General features: G+C 50.6%; 1 protein-coding gene across 3 annotated transcripts in view; it reads right to left on the bottom strand.

Moving 5' to 3' along the window:
* Window positions 1–12,332, bottom strand: part of NAA60 (N-alpha-acetyltransferase 60, NatF catalytic subunit) — a 31,112-nt gene extending 18,780 nt beyond the window's left edge. For 2 of the 3 annotated variants that reach the window (XM_031447812.2, XM_031447815.2), the window contains exon 1: window positions 12,164–12,332. The gene's annotated coding sequence lies outside the window, so the exon portion shown is untranslated. The remainder of the gene's footprint in view (window positions 1–12,163) is intronic. The other variant, XM_031447814.2, reaches the window with a different exon arrangement.
* Window positions 12,333–13,741: the final 1,409 nt, after the last annotated feature.

Raw genomic sequence — 13,741 nt, 5'->3', positions numbered from 1 at the left:
TGCCTCGGAAGAAGGGCTCCTTCGAGGGTTCGCCCAGGGTAGGCTGACAGGTCTGCCACTGTCCCCCATCCCTCCATGGCACCAACCAACCTGAGGGTGACCACCTGGTGTGGGGGTTTTAGAGGCCAGGTCCACAGGCTGGAAACATCATGGTGACCTTGAAGCAGACACGGAGTGGGTGGGGAGGCAGACGAGGCGGGAGGAGGTATTGTAGGAGCTCCGTGGCCACATCAGACCCTAAGGGGTGGGGACCACGCCACCTCAACACAACTCTCCGCACAGCACGGTCTGAGAGCAGACATGAGAGAGGACCCCCTTGCTTCCTCCTCCTGGTTTCCAGTCAGCGCCTGCGCACAGCCCACGTGCTCCTGTGAGGCGGGGCCCTCATGTGACCACCCTGGACCGCTTCCCAGGGAAGGGGCCGTCTTGCCCCAGGGAACACGACCGCACAGCTCCAAGAGCAGCACCAAGCCCAGCGCCGCCGGGGCAAAGCGCCGCTTCCCCGGAGGTTTCTGTACACGCCCCGCTGCGCAGGCGACCCCCCACCCCCACGACAGCAGATTCCACACACACACACACACACACACACAAACCCTCTAAAGGCACCAACGGAAGGTGTTGTTAATCTTGTTAGGAACGAGAATAGCACTGGGATTACACAGAAAATGTCCCTGAAGAGATGCACACTGGGGGCAAAAATGACAGAAAGTTCTGGAACTGAACTTAGTGGGAGCGAAAATGGTGAAATGTTAATAACTGTTGAACTGGACAATGGGCATTCCACGTGGATGTTTGAAAATGTTCCTAATTAAAATTAACCACCAACCTATCAAATTTCTCCACAGAGGCTGAGCTTCTGTGTGGACACTTCTCCGCGTGGTGCTAATGCCCCTGACATTCCACACGGCGGGCTCGGGGCAGTGCCTTGGTCTCCGCACACCTGCTCTGGGGCCAGCACAGCCCCAGGGTCAGGCGCCTGGTTCAGAGCGTCATGGGTGCAGGGAATACCACTTGGGATCCAAATAAACCAACCTCCAAACTCCATGGAGGTTTTAAGCAGCAACAGTGACACCCAAGTGCAAAGGACACTGTTTTAGAAACTGGGACTGAAGCTGCCCAAAGTGCGAAGTCTTGACCACCAGGCCAGTTTGGGGCAGCGCCCCTCCCCTTTCCCTCAGGGCTGAGAAATGGGAAATGCAGGAAGCCCCTGTCAAAACGTCAAGCCTTTGGGACAGTCAATAACCCTACACCATCTGAGAAGACTCCTGAGACAAGGGCCCTCCTCTTCCAGTGGCAACTGCCTTCAGGGAAAATTCTGGTAGACAAGCCCAAATACATCACCTGCCCAACCCAGTGGCCAATCAGGATGACATATAAAAACGCTGCTCAATGCTCCAGTGAGGGCACAACCTCTGCTCTAAATTGAGCAAAGGAGTGCAAGTGGGAGCCCACTGTGGGCTCCCCCAAAACACACCTAAAGTGGAAGCAACCCAATAAAATGCATCTATCCGCAGAGTCAATATTTAGCACTGATACCTGCTACAATGTGGATGAACGCTGCCAACAGGATGCTGAGTGAGAAGCCAGACACAAAAGGCCATGCAATGTCCAGAACAGGCAAATCCATAGGACAGAAGGCAGATTAGTGGTTGCCTACGGTTGGGAGGGGGGTTGGGAGGCTCGGAGGATGATGGCTAAGGGTGTGGGGCTTCTTTTGGGAGAGGTGAAGATGCTCTGACACTGAACGTAGTGACATGCACAGTTCTGTGAATACACTGAATGGTATACTTCGTGTGAACTGTATGGTATGTCGACTGCACCTCAACAAAGCTGTTAAAAAGAAAACAAAAACTGGGGGCACGGGCTAATAGCTCAGTGGTAGAGCACATGCCTAGCATGCAGGAGGTCCTGGGTTCAATCCCCAGCACCTCCGTTAAAAAAAAAATTAGTAAAGAAGAAAACAAAAACCAGCCCCAATCTTGAGAGTGAGTGATTCTCTAGTGAACAAATGGATAAAAAAAGATTCTTTTTGAAGGAAGTCACAGTAGATTCCTGAAAGAATTAGCTTTCCAGCCCACAAGTCAAACTGCAGGGGCTCACACTGTTGCCTGCAGATGGGCTCCTGCAATGGGACTGGCCCACAACCCACCTCCCTTGGCCCCACCTCTGAGCCAGGCCCACTAGGGTCGGGGAGGGGGTGCTCTGGGGAAGATGAGGCTGAAGGTAGGGAGGCTGGTGGGAGTCACAGACTCACAGAGATGAGGAAGAGCTGTCAGCCCACCTGGCTCTTACTCCAGATTTGGGCCAATTAGAATATTTCATATTCAAAGAAAAAAATCTTTCTTTGGCTTTGAGTGTGTAAGAAGTGGCCAAAGAAAGTTATCAAGTCTCAACCAAGTGCATTTGAGTTGTCTGTGGGTTTTCACGGTGTAGTTGCTTAGGTGATTATGAGAAAGGAAAGATCAAGCTCAGATTTGCCTCTCTGGGAAGTCAACACAAACTCCGAATCACCAGATGAATCTCAACTCGACTCTCAGCTCCAGCGTTTGACCTGTGCTGGGAAACTGCATGTTGTCCTCTTCCACAGAAAACTGGTGGTTCATCTGGGATGTGATGGGCTTAAGTCAGCCTGAGAAACAGGGTGACAGGACTGGCTGCCCTGAGCATCCTTGGCAGAGCTCTGGGTGTCTCCTCGGCTGTGCCCTACTGCTTTCCTAACCAAGAGCAACATGCCCTGAGCCCCCAGGAAAGGAGGGGGAGGACAGGACCCAGTCAGCTCACTTCCACCAGTCTCTCTACCGGAGTTGGCAGGAAAAGTGCAGGCAACCGACAAAACCAGCTGGCAGAGCCCGGGGTCTGGATGGCCACACACAGGAGGGAGCACCTGGGGAGGTGGAGCCACAGTAAGTGCCAGGAAGCAAGGCCTTGACCTCTGGTTCCTGAGGCTGGGGGCTGACTGCAAAGAGGTAGGGGCGGGCACTTCCCGAGGGGACAGAACTGTTCTGATGGTGATGGTTACATACACAAACATCTATGTACACACGCAAACACATATATACACACGTTAAACTCATTGGGTACATCGTGTTGCATGTATATTAAACTTCAATAAAGTTGATTCTAAAACATTAAAAAAATTGAGGTTTGATAGAAAAGGGAGAGATTCATAATAAACAAGCATCTCTTTCTTATCTCTTGGGTTTTATACATTCCTCGCTACCCAGTATCCTTGGGATAAGGCTCTTGACCCAAGGGGTAGGATTTTTAACCTGTTCAACTTTCAGGGAAAACACTGGGCTCTAAGACACACAGCTATTGTGGATTCTAGCATTTCTACTGAAAGTACTTCCACATTTTCAAAGGCCAGTTCTTAACTTTATTTTCTTTTTCTTAGGGGGAGGGTAATTAGGTTTATTTTTTTAGTGGAGGTACTGGGGATTGAAACCAGGACCTTCTGAATGCTGTCATGAACTCCAACGCTGAGCTATACCTTCCTCCCCTGGCCAGTTCCTTAGAAGACTTGATTTAAAAATAGGAAGACTTCTCATTTAACTAAGGGAAAATGCAGCATATTATAGTGCCTAACCTGTCCCACCACAACAGACAGGCATGGAAAAGGGGACAGGAAGGCTCTGGAAACAGAGCATGTGGCACCCAGGTGCCGTGAGAGAATGGAAGTGTCAGAGAGGGCGAGTTCTAGATGGTGGCGCTGCAGGCAGGGGGCTGGTGTGGCCCGTGGCTGGGCCACTGCGGGGGGAGAGGCCAGGGGACTGACATCTAGCACCTGTGGGGACCCCACTTGTCCATCCAGAACATTCAACCAAGTACCGATCTCCTATTGCCATGGGCTACCCTTAAGGGCTTAAAGGACAAGGCTTCTGAACACACATGAGAGCAGAGACCAGCAGGTGAAGCCACAGCAGAGCCCCTAAGGCAGGCCTCTGTTCCAAGCCCCAAGGTGCTGGTGGACGGGCACTGAAGCCAGGCACATAGGCCATCTTTTGGCAAATTCTCCCACAAAGATACGGACACGTCTACACTACAACAGCAGGGACACACTGTACAGGAGAATGCAAAGCTCATCTCAGTTTTCAAGTTACAACATGAAGCTGCAAAGTTCAGGCTGCAGTGAGAGTTCTCTTCAGGTTTCCTGGGTCTGCGTCCTGTCCTTGGCCTTAAGGGGTATGTAAGTGGAGCAATTCTAGGAGGGACAGAAGCCAGATTCTCCAAGATCTGATGAGGGGGTGTGCCTGCTCACCTCTCCATCTGTCCTTTTTCCTTCCCCAGACCTCATCCCTGGGGGCTATCTGAGGGCCTCACCTTCCTTCTGGACTGAAGTGACCTCTCAGGTCCCTATACTGAAGGCTGCTGTTCCCTGAAGACTCCACAGTGGCTGGAAGGGGTGGTACCTCATCACCTGGGTGTCCCCTCACCAACCACATGTTCTAGGCACCTCTGAGGGCCCAGCCAAAGGGACAGAGGGGAAGCCAGCGTCCACAGGAGCATCTTCCATCCCCCTCCCACTGCCAAGCGTTGGGAATTCACAACCTGGGGGCTCAGAATGGGACTGTTCCAGTTTCTGGAGGGGTTTCCTGGCACTATCATGATGCCCATGGGCCACTCCACTCCCACCCAAGTAAGAAAGCCAGAAAACAATCCTATTTCCTGGAAACCACTCCCCTTTGCAGACAGTGTCTTGATGCTCCAGGTCCACAGGGTCTCTTCTTCAAAGACTGCTTTTTGGTGCCAGACAAGCCATATTTAACTTTTAAAACCTGCCCCCGGCCTCTCAATGCCTTGAGAAGTGCTCTGGACTGCACTCCTGACCTGAGCAGACTCCTGGTGCTCAGGCGCGCCGTGACCACACTGCACCTCCCATCGCCCCTAAAACCCTCCCTTCCTTCTCTTCTTTAGCTCCTGTTGGTTCACAAGGGTCCTTTCTCCTTGCCAAGGCTAGGCCACCCTCCACCTGTGCTCTGGACCTGTGCCTTCTATGTACTCCCAGAGCCTGTAGGGATGCTGGAGTCACCGTGACCCTGGGTCAAACCCCAGTCCCGCTGTCCACTGAGACACCTCTGTCCACTCTGTGCTTCAGCTCTCATATCTGGCGGGGAAGATAAATGAGATGGACACTTTCAAGGGCCACCATGGTCCCTGGCCCAGCTCCACATCCCCTCCCTCCCTGGTCCAAGCACCCCCTTTGCCAACATTTTCAATTTTCTCTTTCACACAACGCCCCTCCGATGGGCTGTAAGCGCATCACGCATGCGCTCCTGGACAAGTCTCCCACGCCCGCCTCTTCCTTCCATGAAACGGCCCGCGGTACCGCCTCTGCTGGCCCTTTCCTGCCCCGTTGCCGCCCTACCTGCCCTTTGGCCTGGCTCTGCTCCAGCACGTGGTGACAATGCACTGACAGCTTGCCCTCTCTGCAATCCAGCAGCCTCCCTCCAGGATCACCTCCCCTAACTCACTATAGCTCACATCACCCTCAATCCCCTTCCCGGACCCTGGGCTCCCTTCACCCGTGACCCAGCACAGTCCTGGTCTTTCCCGGGCACCCCAAGCTGCTTCTCCAGCAGAGCTTCAGGGACGATGAACACACACTCGTCTACAGCACAGAAAATAAAGACCACTGGCCCTGGCGAGTGTGAAATTCTGTAGACACCAGGCTTATCAGCTTCAAAAATCCAACAACAATGGACTCTGAGCCAGGATGGATGATGCAGAAAAGAAGAAATAAGCCAGTGATGAGCACAGGGCACTGCCTTGCACATCAGTAAGATGGGCTGAAGGGCTCAAAGTGGCATGTGAGGGAAACAGTGAGCGTTCATCACCACTCGTCTGTTCAAGTGAGCAGCTGCCCGTGAGGGAGTGAGCTGTCTCCACAGCAGCCTGGGCTCCCTCCCAAACCTCAGAGTGGGAGGAACATGAATAATTCACTGGGTGACCAGAAACAAACACCCAGCACTCCAGTTCCCAACAGTCTCCCTCTTAAAACCCACTCCATCACGCTGAGCGGAGCTCATATATTCGTCACACACAAAGACACATTCCTTCAAACACAACCTGATGACAGTGGAGGATTCCACTTGTGTAAAATTCTGAAACTGGCTAAAGGACTCACTGGTGACAGAAATCAGAAGGCGGTAAAGGGGGGCACAGACGAAACACTGAGGGGGCGAAAGGCAGCCTGCTGCCCGACAGTGACGTTCCATCTCTCCTTCAGGCATCAAGCGGGTGGATCTGCATGCTTCACATTGGAGCACTTGGCTGCATGTTAACTATCCTTCAGTTTAAAAATAAGTCAACAACAGGTGGTCGTGGAGCACTCCCAGGCCCAGCCCATTCTTTCCACTGGGCCAAAGGTTCTACACCTCTCCCCGCCAATTCCATGCGGAGACTTCATTTAGTTATTTACCCCAAACAGTACTGAGAACCCAGACCCTGATCCAGGTACTAGGGTCATAGCAAAGAGCATAATGGGACATCTCCAATTATGGGGGGGGGGGTCCCACTGGGGGTGGCAGGGTGCGTGTTTTCCTGCCTAAATATGCTCAGAAACCGCTCTTTCTCCTCAAGGAATCCTGTGGCGAATAGTACATCGGTGAACATGAAAAGTGCTGTCCACCAGGCTGGGCAGGGAGGGGCCCCCACCACTGTGGGAAGCGATGCTCTTCTCCCTCAGCCACAGGAAAAGGCAGGGAATCAATCTCCTTGCATCAATCAAGATGTTTTTCTTGACTATTTGCTCTGCCTCCCTGAATTGAGTTCTGGGAGGCGGAACAAAGAAGAGGACTGAAACGCTCCATGTGCTCCATCTGCTTTGGGTCATGCCCTCTCCACAAACAAACAAAAGGGATCATTGATTCACGAGTTTCTTAAAGGGCCTGTGAAGCAGGAGGCAGCAGAGTCCAGGAGACGGCAAGACTTCTAGGCTGCACAGATCTGGGCTCAGATGAACTGCCCAGCTCTGCCTGCTGTGCGTGGGCCCCTGGCCACAGGGAGGGCTGTGAAGTGGGGACGGGGATCGAAGCCCTCATATGACACATGCAAAACACCTGCCAGGCGCTGAGAAGGAAGCCCTCTGTAAAGGGTGCTGACTGCTGGGGGCCAGCGAACTTGGGGGACCTGCACCAGGAACTCGGCCGTCACAAGGTGCTGGAGAATGAGAAGAGAGACAAAGTATCTTGCACCTCAGGGCCTCCTGCGTTTACATCGTGTCCCAAAATGAGAGAGATCTTATTTTGTTTTAAATTTTATCTTACTGTTTTGTTTGTTTCCCTCACGTCCATGGTAAAATGATCACGTGTGGAGGGCTGGGTCCCTGGCCACGTGCACATGTGCCACCCGCAACCCCCATGCTCCATCCAAAGGCAGAATCCCGTGGTTGTTCCAGAGACCGACATCAGAGCAGAATCCGGAAGGAGATCTGGATGTGGGTGGGAGCCCAAGGACTGCTCACCTTCTATGGCCCCACTCAAGTCAGATCTGGGGGACAAGAGCCCAGGTTTGGGGAGAGACAAGCACAGACAACGGAAACAGAGAAAAGAACATGACCTGGGAGAAAAAGGGCCACTGAACTGAGGACCAGAGACACGGAGCCAAGAGCAGACCTCAAGGGCCCCTTGCCTCAAAGTTTCGGGCAGGTCTCTTCTTCCTGGAATGGAAATGAGGGTACAGATGAGCACAGATAAGCCCCAGCCGCCAGCCCGCACGCTCCCGCTGCAGGTTGCGATCAGAGCTCAAAGCGAACGGAGCTGGGCCTGGGATGGATGGGCCACAAGGACGGCTGGGGAAGAGGTGCCTTGGCCCCGTGGCTTTTTAATCTGGGATCTTGGTCATCTAGGACAGGGCCATGCAGAATGTTAACTTTCAGATCAGATGGAGGGACTGGGTCAGCCAGTTGGGTTTAAAAACAAAACAAACAAAACCACCTGTAAATACTATATTTGGGAGCTGGGAGGGTGGTAAATATATGCACTTACCAGTAGTAAAATGTATGTATTACATGCACATCCGTGACTGACACCTGAGAAAGGACCCTGCTGAGGGCTCCAACCCCACTAAGAGCAAGTTGGTCCTTCCACAGAGAACTTCAGTGGCTGTAAGTACCCTCAGCACTGCCTGGGGCACAGGGTGAACCGGACAGAGGGTCTCAATTTGAGGGAGAAAAGCAGAGCTACAGGGGAATCAGGTTTCAGAAAGCTGCCTGCCCCTCATCGCTGCCCCTTCAGTGAACTAGTCCCCCACCTCTGCTTTTTCCATCCCACTCTGTGGAGTTTTATTGTTGGATGGTTTTTTTTTTTTAAATCTCCGCTTCTCCGGGGCTGGCATTTAAGATCCTTCAGAATCACAAAGATATTAAACATGAAAGTGGGTCAAATTTGGTATAAATTAACACTTGATCATGAGGTTAACTTTTGTAACAAAAATGATTTTTAAAAAGAAATTCAACCTCCTGTCACCATTTGCCTCTGGAATGATGGCAGATGTCTGTGTTAGAGCGCTCACTTCTGTATCATTTGAGCTTTTTTTTTTTTTTTTTTTTTTTTTTTAAAGAAAAACAATGAGCTTGGAGGTTTTTTTTAATCCTCGGGGGGAAAAATGAAGGCTTTCAGGCAGTATGTGAAAATTATGAATACACTCTTTATATTATAATAATCTCATGGGCTGTATTCAATTAGTAACAACTTGGGAATTTCACAGAGTCTCTTCAAATTATAAGTAGAATGGTTACCCACTGTGCCCCCAAATAGACTCTCTTCGTGCCAACTTTTAAACTCCCATACCCTTATGACCACTGGTCCAGCCGCGCACTTTTCTATACGTATATTCCAACAAAAAGGTTAAAAATGGGAGGCCAGAGGAGAAGCAATAGGGTAATCTGAATCTAAGAGTAGAAAGCGCAACAAATTTCTGACCAGCAAGACCTTCTAAATAGTTTACAACTAGAGTCAGAAGGAGTCATCTTCTAAAAAGAAACAAGTTTAAAAAAAGTAGCAAATAGCATTCCCACCAATGCTAGGGAACGATGGAAATATTGTTGCATTAACACTTTCCAGATAAGAGTTCTTTTCAGTAGCTAAGGGACAATTACCCAAAGACTATTTTATAAAATAAAGTTGCTTTCTTCTCAGTTATTTTTAAGATGGGGCTCAAATTTCACTCCTTTGCTGCCCTATTTCAGGAATGTAGGAAACAAAAAAGAGGAACACAATTTGTCTTTTAATAGCAATAACTATACAACAAGAAACAGAACTGAAAGAATTTCTTGTTTAATGTGGTCTCTTAAAAATGACAAAATACTTTTCTCTGGTCTTCCTGTGGAAGCAAAGGGAATAAACATTTGTCCCTTCCACAACCAGCTTCTCTTTGCTTCTTTACAACTATGAATCTGTATTAGAATGTCTATTTCTGGCATCAGGGCACAAAATGCCACGCTGTTCCAAGGTCTGGGGCTTACAAGTTGGCAATAAGAGAGTCTATTTTGGGGCACAATAGATAATCATTCTACTTATAATTTGAAGAGAAATTTAAAAATCTTTACATTGTCATTCTCATAGGTGGCCCTTGCCACAGTTATTTGGAATGTTGGGCCCCTCCCTGCCACATGGGCTCTGCTTGAGCGGGAAGTCAGCCTCAGGGGAAGAGATGGGGAATCTGAGATAAGGACAGGATGGGACTAGAGACTGGCCCTCATTTGCTGTTACTCCCCCTCTCCCTTACTATCCAGGCTCGGTCATGTGTCTGCCAGCCAGCTCCTAGAGGTCATATTAAAAAGAATCATATTTAGGGAAAGAGGCCTGATTCTGGAGTTATCAAAGGCACTCACGAATATTTGCTGAATTAAATTCCACATTTGAATTTAGCCAGATAGAGACCCAGGACTTCAGTATTGTTTTGCAAATCAGCACTTTGCTTGAAAGCACTGCTCACGGACAGAAGCAGAGTCTATAGAACAAGCTTGCAAACAAGGAACTGAGGTAGAAAAGCCATGAGGGTTTTGTGGATTCCTTCCAGAAATGGACTGGGGTTGGGGGGATACTGGAGGTATGACACAGAGATGCAGGAGCCACCATTTAAGAGGAGACACTGCCTGATAACCAGCCAGCTTTCTATTCTAGAAGGAGAGCTGTCACCAACAAAGAGAGACCCCTGGGCTATCTTAGTTCTGCCCTGAACTCAGAGCTCCAAGGAGTTTTCTCTACACTGTGTTCCCTGTGGCTGCTGCAAGGTAAGGAATGCTGTGTCCACCCAGACTAAACACACCTCGGGCTGCCAGAGGACAAATTTCTGCAAGCAGGTACACTGAGGCTGGGACACTGCCCAGCAGAGCACCTGGTCAGCAATGACAGCATCACCCTTCTTAGGCCAACTGTAAGTGTCTTTTATCTCTCAAATCCAAGAATTTTCTTCCATCCCAGCCAGAAGCAAGCTGTTGCTGAGCAACTTCAACAGGTCATATCTGAAGTCTACGACGGGGTGTGGTTAACACAAACATGGCGACAAAGTCACTGTGAGTTACAGCTGGGAGAGGCTAAAGACAGGATACACAGAGATCTTCTAAAAAAGTGTCTGTATCTTTTATTCTGGCCTGTTAACACCACACCAAGACTTGACTGCATTACTTACAGGTTTTAAATGTCTTCGTAGAAACCCAGCACGTGTGCAAACTCAGTGAGATGGAACTCCAGCAATTTATAACCCAAATGAGACAGAACACCACTTTCTCAAAGGGCCAGATTGCACATTAATTTCAACAGGTACAGGCTCCTAGAATAGGGGAGATGAAGACCTATGTGTACTGCCATGACTGATCTGCACAGGTGTTAAGATGACAGGGACTTCTATTTCAGCCACCCTTGAGTTTCTTCTCTGAGCTTAAAGCAATACAGGGATTTTTGAAAGAAGAGAGTATTTATTTGTATTGCCTCAGCCCCCTTTTTAATTCAGTGTTGTTCAAAACCTCCCTTCTTCCCACCCTGCAAGCCAGTACTATTGGCTAAAGAATTTCTAACACTTATCTGTGTATCACAAAGTGCTACATGGAGTGTGGTATTTCTGTAGAGGACCTGGAGTCACGGTGACTTTCCCAATTCACTCAGTTAAGCATTAACTAGAAGTTTTCTGCCTTTAGTGTTCCTGTAAAATCTCTGCAGCCAGCAACAATGTTCTTTCCATTTCTGACGCTCTGATTAACACCAACCAGTTCAGGTACCGCAGAGAACTACTCCGTGGGGCTGTTATCCTTTTCGTTCGGAACAAATGAGTAACAAAATGGTATGGCCTGAGGATTTGGCAGAGTGAAAACTTATCAATGAACCAGCCAATGCCTCATCTCCAAGTCCTAGGGTCCGACACCCACTGGGCACACAGATATTTGTTGTTAGTGATCTGGAAAAGGCTCAAAGCCTTCCTGAAAATCTTCCCAGTGTGACAAACCACAGAAGCTACAGGTTCCCTCTATTCCTTGGGACATGCCTGACTGGGCAGAGGAGGGCAGAGTTGGTGTAGGAGTCGGCATACTACCAAAAACATAAGAAACTGATTTGTCTTAACCAAAAGGTACAGCTGAAGGAGTAAGACGCGGAGACGATTCAAAAGCCTCAGGCTTTCAGGAGTTCACAGGAGGATAAACAACTCGGCGAATAACTACAGTCTGTGCAACAAGTACCAAAGCCCAAGCAGAGGCAGGGCCAGGCGAGGCGGCGGCAAACCGCTGAACTGTAAAAAGGACAGGCTCTTCACCTCCCGCGAGACCGGCGGCTAGTAAGAGGCAGGTTGTCCTCTGGTTCCAAATTTCCCCACGAACTCGTCCTGGGGCCTGGCACGGAGGCGCCCCGGGCAAAAGGGTGGGAAGCGGGCCCCTCCGCAGCCTGGGGCTTGGGGCCTCTGCCCCCTCACCCCGGGGAGGTCGAGCTCTGAGGCTACCCTGAAACCCCACGGAGAGGTCTGGGCTCCGGCTGGCGTGGGCCGCGCCCTGGCCTCCCTTGAAGTGACTGTCCGTCCCGCGCTCCGCCAAGTCCTCCTCGGGCCCCCTCGCCCCGGCGGGCGCCCCAACTGCGCTCCCACCCGGGACGGGAACTCCTCCCCTGCCCTCCATGATCCCCGTCCCCCGCCGGGCCCGGCGCCTCACTGCAGGTCCGAGCCCGAGGGAACTCACCTCGGGCGGGAGCCGGCGGCAGCGGACGGCGTTGTGGGGCTCAGCGCATCCTGGGGTCCCTGGGAGCCAGGAAGTGGGGCCGCGCGGAGCCCGCAACGAGTTATGTAACCAGTAGGGGCCGCAGCCGGGACGGAGGCGGCGGCCCGAGACACTTCCGCCTCCCGCGCCAGGCCGGCGGCGCAGGTCGGAAGCCCATTGGTCACCGGAGCCCACATGGGTCGCCCTCTCCCGACGCCGTCGCCGCCATCTTAGGAGTGGGCAGGCGTCGCGCGAAGCGGGATACGGGAAAGGCGGGGGCGCCGGCAGTAGGGCGGGGGCGCCGGCAGTAGGGCAGGGGGCGCGTCTGCAGGGGGCGCGTCTGCAGGAGGCGGGCGGGGCTCTGATGGCCGGCGGATGCGCGGAGACAGGGCCGGCGGGACCTGAGCCTGGTGGGCGTGGACGCCCCGGGCGCGGCGGCGGTGATAGCCGGCAGGCTCCGGCTCTTCCGGCTCAGCTGAGCGTCCGCCGGGTTTGTGGGAGACCTGGAGGCTCCCATAGACGGGGATTGCTCACAGCCCTCCAGTTATCAGCCAACACTCCCCTCGTTTGGGTTTGGGATTTGAGCTTTTACGTTCCGGCGGCTGGCGGGATGTCGAGCCAGCGAAACGTGATTGGGTGGCCGGGCCGGCTAGTTGGTGGCGCCTCCCCGTTTGGCACCGGACGTCGGCCGGCAGCCAGAGTCCAGTCTTTGCTGAAAGGCAGTTTACGGCTGTCGCTGTGTCAGTGGGCAGGGGTCAGTCGCCCTCAGGTTGCAGGAGGGTCTATATCACAAGACCTAACTCAAGTTTTGTTACTAAAGGACCCGTATTGAGCAAAATCTGATGTTAAATTTAAAGGAGATTTAGTCTTTGCCTTCAAATAACTTACAGTCGTAACATAGCCAAAGGATGGAATCGGAACGCTAAAATGATCACCCCTAAAAGGATTTAATTCATATCCAAGAGAATAAATGTTATCACACGTCAAAACAGTCTAAAATCACACTATCTTATAAATATTAAATACATATTCTTTAACATTTTGACAAGGAAAATGTACCTAAAGAGGTTAGAAGTTTTAAAGGTAATTGGTATAAATAGATCAAGAGTAGTGTAACAAGGGATATAAAACAAGGATATTCTATTGTCTACATAATATGTTAGCGGTTGGTGGACTCTTGACTTGTATAAAGCAGCCTGTATTTATATTTCCTTTTTGTAACTGTTTCTGAAGTTTCCACTTTTTTAAAGGCTGAAAATCATGGGCAAAATGAAAATGAATTTAATACCATTTACAACTCTGTAGATTTACAGTTTTAAGTGCTGCAAACATGGTACTGTAAGCAAAGGTGCTGTGGTAAACCTGTTTGGGTCCATTCAGGACACTTCAAACACTCATACAATTATGTTTAGCATATCACTATTAAATTATAATCAAATTTGTAAAAAAAAAATTAAAGCTTTAATATAAATGAGGATAGAAGAGTCAAGAATGAAGTGGTTATAAAATGCATACTTTGAAGTCCTACATACTTCTAGAGATGGGCTGCAAATTTAGCTC

Source organism: Camelus dromedarius, chromosome 24 (assembly GCF_036321535.1).
Source record: "Camelus dromedarius isolate mCamDro1 chromosome 24, mCamDro1.pat, whole genome shotgun sequence".
NCBI classification, from domain to species: domain Eukaryota; kingdom Metazoa; phylum Chordata; class Mammalia; order Artiodactyla; family Camelidae; genus Camelus; species Camelus dromedarius.
The sequence above is the reverse complement of the archived record's forward strand: the minus strand, read 5'-3'. Positions and strand labels throughout refer to the sequence as shown.